Here is a 5,141-nt window from a genome sequence, read left to right as displayed (position 1 = left end):
CATTCAAAGGCAAAGAGCTCTCCTGGCTGCTTGAAATTTGGCTACCCTGTCAGCCTGGAGTGGCAGACAGAGGAGAGAGCTGCACCTACCTCATTCCTCCCACCCCACCATGCAACCTTCCTCCCAGCTTCTGTGTGTAGGAAAAGTTCAATCTTTCTCCCTTCCACAGAACTCTCTTCTACCTTGATTCCCCGGACACCATTCTCTCCTCCTCTCCTTTAATCACCTCTGTGACTCTCAGATATTAGTGCTGCTCGGGTTTCTGTAGTAGTTCCTGTTCTCAGTGAACACGCTTTTTGTGGGCATTTCCCTTCTCGCTATCTTTATGCTAACAATTCCAAAGCACTTATTTCCTTCCCTAGTGTTGCTCCTGACCTCTGGACCCATACATACAACTGCACAATAGACATCTCTTCCTGACAGTAGAGTCCCCGGAATGTTCATATAGGAGAGGTTTAGAAACAGGACTCTGCATGTTCCCACTCAGTGATGGTCACAGTGCCCAGGAGCCAGGGTTTGGGGATGCTGTCACACATTTCACTCAGTCTTGCCCCCAACTGCCATTCCCAATGGGCATGTGCACCCAGAACTCAGAGCTGGGATGGTCTACAGTCACAGGGAAAGGTGGAAAATTCTTTGTCACCATGATCAGTAAGAGCTATTTATGGCTTTGTTCTTTTCTTAGTTTCTGATTTGTCTCATAGTTGATAGGTTGTGGGTTGTTATTCCTGAATCTTGGCAAAACTGCATAGGCTTAATCTATTGCCCTCAAAACTACTGGACAGTTAGTTATATCACCTGTCTACCTCCTTGTTACTGTAGTATTGGGTTACCTGCTCTTATTTGGAATTAATATAACGAGTACCTCTCCATTCCCCTCCATTCATATAATCACAGATAGCCATGCTGAAGATTAACAGTAGGACAGAAACCAAGAAGAGGCATCTCAGTGTGAAGAGAAGTTCTGATTAACTTAGTAAACCAAATATTCTGTCTTGCAGCCAAAGAACTTTATATCTAGTTGTGTGTAAATATACTTACACCCAGAATTTACTTATTTAATTTTGCCTGTAATTATACTCTCTTTCTCACCAATACCCAGTATTGAGATGTTCAAAAAAGTGAAACTTGATCTTCTCATAGATTAAGTTCAATATGTCTTCAAAAATTAGTTATGAATGGTCAGAGTAAATAAATTATAGGGTAATGAAGTGGGAAAAGAAGGCTTGTCCTAAAACTACATTTGTGTAGCATGCACACCATATTTACCACAATTTTGGCTATAATTGGGATGGCCATCTAGACAGCTAATTGAAATAATGAGAGGCTATGACTCATTCTAAGCTACCTCTTGATTTGAACACTGATATCTGGATGTCCTGCACACATCCCAAATTTGGTAAACTTGGCTAACAAATCAGAAGCCCTTATCCCACATCCCCTCTCTCAGAGAATGGTATTCCCATCTATCTGGTCATCGAAACTCTAAACTGAATATCATCTGGAGTTCCTGAGTATCTCCCACCCCCACTCAGCCTTTATCTTTTGAGTCATTAGTTCTACAGTTAACCTGAGTTCTCTTTCTTGGAGCTCTGCTTGCTTAACCCAGCCTTCAGTCTCCACAGGGTTGGCCCTGTCTCCCCTGTGAGCAACTAGCTGGGCTTCTGCTGCAAATCAGAAAATTACCCTAAACCACAATGATTTTTCTCATACCATCTTCCTTCTTATTTCTTTCCTTTTCTTTTCTTTTTTCTTTCATATGTTGGGAATTGAACACAAAGTCTTGCACATGCAGACAAGTCCTCTACCACTTAGCTACATCCCCAGACCTTTTTATTTTGTCTCCCTACATTGCTCAGGAACAGGAACTTGAGATCCTCCTATCTCAGCCTCCTGAGCAGCTGGGAGTACAGGCGTGCATCACTGTGCCTGGTTCCCATATCATCTTAAGCATCATTACTGCCCAGGTAACTTCTCCTGTGTCTTGTTCATTAAATAAAATGTTCTTGGATACTGACCCCAGTCTAGAACAAGCCTCATTCCAGAAATTGTCAAATAGGCTGCTGAGCAGTCCCTGAAAGGACCTGCTTTACTGAGTGCAAGTTCCAAGCTTCTGTTTTTTTCTTTCATAATTGGTTTTCACTGACGTCTCTGCACATTTCCTCAACTAACCCAGCTTCTCAGAGTTATGACAGTTTATTTAGGCAGGATACAATACACTATCAAAACCTCGAATATTGTTCATGTGAGAGCTTAAGTAGGCCAGGTACTTATCCTGCATGGAATTCTACATGAATTCAAGTCCCAAGCAGCTTCTACCACCTCAAATATGTGCTATCCAAAATTGCAAAAGCAGGAAAAGTGAAAGCATGGAGCAGGTACACTCTCTCTAAACTGTTTCAGACCAGAAGTGACACAGCATTCGATTTACATTCCATTGTTAAAAATTAGCCACATGACCCCACTTACCTGCCCCGGGGATGGGAAATACAGAAGACATGAATATTCAATCAGCACTAATTAATATTACTTCATAATTATTTCAGGAAGCTAAACATTATCTCTAGGGTTAGAAAGAGCTGAGAAAAATGTAGGCTGATCCAAGAGTCATAGACATCTGCATCTAATAAGAATAGCAGTTGGGCAAGTAAAACGTGAGTACCTCCATGGGAGGCTCCGGCCTGGGAATTACTCAGAAGGCGAACTCACACATTGAGAGTCTGCCTCGGTAGATGTTCCCTGATAATGAAATGGTGGCTTGCTTATATTTAGGGTGACACTGAGTAATTGATGGCTGTCTGACAAACCAGCAGAAAACATACAGACATTCTGAAAAGTTCATTAAAAACACACACACTTAAATATACCAAGATGACTCGTGACTCTCTTCCCGCCTGCGATATAATTAAATAAAGCTTTATCTAACCATTTACTTGTACGCATTAGGGACTCCAACCAGGGCCTTCTTCCTCCCAAGACTTTAATATGCCCTTATCTGTTTGTACTAATTGAATTTTCTTATACTGCCACATGGACATCTGCTAATAAAAGATGGGAAGTCAGATCTGATATGCCTATGAGATAATGCTAGGGTTTGTAAAGATCCCTGAGTGACCTCAGACCTTTAGGGCCTCAGATTCAAAATTGGAGGTAGGAAAATTTTATGACTTCATACTGTATGATTCTATCCTTATACAAAAAGCAGGGGATTCCCCAAAACCTCAAAGGTTCATAAAGGCCACATGGACAAGTAAACCAGTTTAGGTGGAAAGCATAACACACCATCAAGCTAGACTTGACTAGTCTCAGTAGTGGTTCTCAAAAGTAAGCACATACTGGATGTGGTGGTACACACCTGTAACCGCAGTGACTTGAGGCTAAGGCAGGAAGATCACAAGTTCAAAGCCAGCCTCAGCAATTTAGCGAGGCCCTAAGCAAATGAGTGGGAACTTTTCTCAAAATAATAAAATAATAATAATAATAAATGGCTTGTGGTGTTGCTCAGTGGTTAAGTGCCCCTGGGTTCAGTTCCCAGTACCAAAAAAAAAAAAAAAATTAAGAATGCATGTTAAAAACACAGATTGCTGGGATCCACCTCCAGCATGTCTACCAAGTTTTCTGGGGATGCCAATGCTGCTGATCTAGGGACCATAATTTGAGAACTACTGATTAAGAAACAGGTAGGCTCACAGTATTGTAAGATATTCCACTTTTTCAAGAGAAACTGAAAAAATGGATTTATATGTAAAATTTCCCATTTTAAAAAATCTTGGCAACAAAACTAAAACCATTTTAAAAGACTCTGTGAGGCAAATAGTATTCAGGGTAAGTTTCTCCCTGATCTGTTCACAACTCTACCATATGCTTTTGACCAAGGAATCAAACACACACACACACACACACACACACACACATACACACACACACATGCCTTTGTATGGAAAAGTAACACTTTCAATTTAGCTCACACTAATGGGAGGACACATCAGCCAGGCAGATGAGCCAAACAAACATTTCTGGTAATAGTTGAACAGATATTAAACACTCTTGTATTTCTTCCCTATCCGTCAGGCGATCCTACTTTGTCCCCTACATTTGTCTGAAAGTGGATTGAGCCCTTATAATTATACTGGCCTGACATTCCCATTGTAAGCCTCCTATACCCTTTTAAATGTTGCCAAGGAACATACACTTGAAATACATAGATCTCATTTGGATCTGTTTTCAAAATGTCAACTCTGAACATGTCCACCCAAAACATTATATCTTCATATTTCTGAAGTGTAAGATTCTGTGAAGTTTCACAAACATTGGTTGAATACTTTTGATGTGCTAGATACTAGGTCAGGTACCAGGGATGCAGAGATGCCCACCTTCTGCCAGCCCATTCAGCCCTGGGTTTCATGGCATCCAGACTTGGAAAGGCAAGAGGGTGAAGAGCAGTGAATAGAAACACAAGCAGACATGACTCCAGGCTCTATTTGCTCTCTAAGCATTGAGGTTCCATTAAGGAGTTTATGTGAAAAAACTTTCCACTGGATTAAAAAAAATGTGATCATTACATTAGACAATGATTAAACAAATGAAATTTTTATTATTGTTGTTCTTTCACTTAGAAGAGTCCAAACTCTGGACCACTCAATCTCTAATATGATTGAATCTTTAGGAGCCAACCCTGTAAAATAATCATTTATGGTATGGAAAAGCCCAGCCTATAAATTAACTATTCTAAGCAGATTATATTAAAATATAATAGAATTATTTTTACTCCATTAGGAAAGTAGTAGACACAAAATTGTGTTAGGCATTTATAGCTTGGTGTTTTCATGATATACTTGCTCTAGGCAGGAAGTTCAAATAGGTGGTGATTAATATATGCATTGAACTGTGCTTGGTTAAAGTATACATATCTTCCTTGTTTCTTGGAGATCAGAGGACAGAAGGAGGGCAGAGCATGATTTAAGTGATGGTCCAGTATTACCCTAGCATATGATTTCTACTTCCTAGATTCTAATCCTATGCCTAACTTAGGAGAAAAATTGACATAATAAATATCCAAGGACATATTGCAGCAAGATGTGTGTTATAACAAGTGAGAATGTTATCTTGTCTTGTTTGAAGTGTATTTGATCAACTCCATC

General features: G+C 40.1%; 1 pseudogene; it reads left to right on the top strand.

Moving 5' to 3' along the window:
• The first annotated feature begins 489 nt into the window (after positions 1-489).
• On the top strand, positions 490-1,021 carry LOC114081733 (phosphatidylinositol N-acetylglucosaminyltransferase subunit P pseudogene; annotated as a pseudogene).
• Positions 1,022-5,141: the final 4,120 nt, after the last annotated feature.

Source organism: Marmota flaviventris, chromosome 1, assembly GCF_047511675.1.
Source record: "Marmota flaviventris isolate mMarFla1 chromosome 1, mMarFla1.hap1, whole genome shotgun sequence".
Taxonomy (NCBI): domain Eukaryota; kingdom Metazoa; phylum Chordata; class Mammalia; order Rodentia; family Sciuridae; genus Marmota; species Marmota flaviventris.
This window is presented reverse-complemented; position numbering and strand designations above follow the sequence as displayed.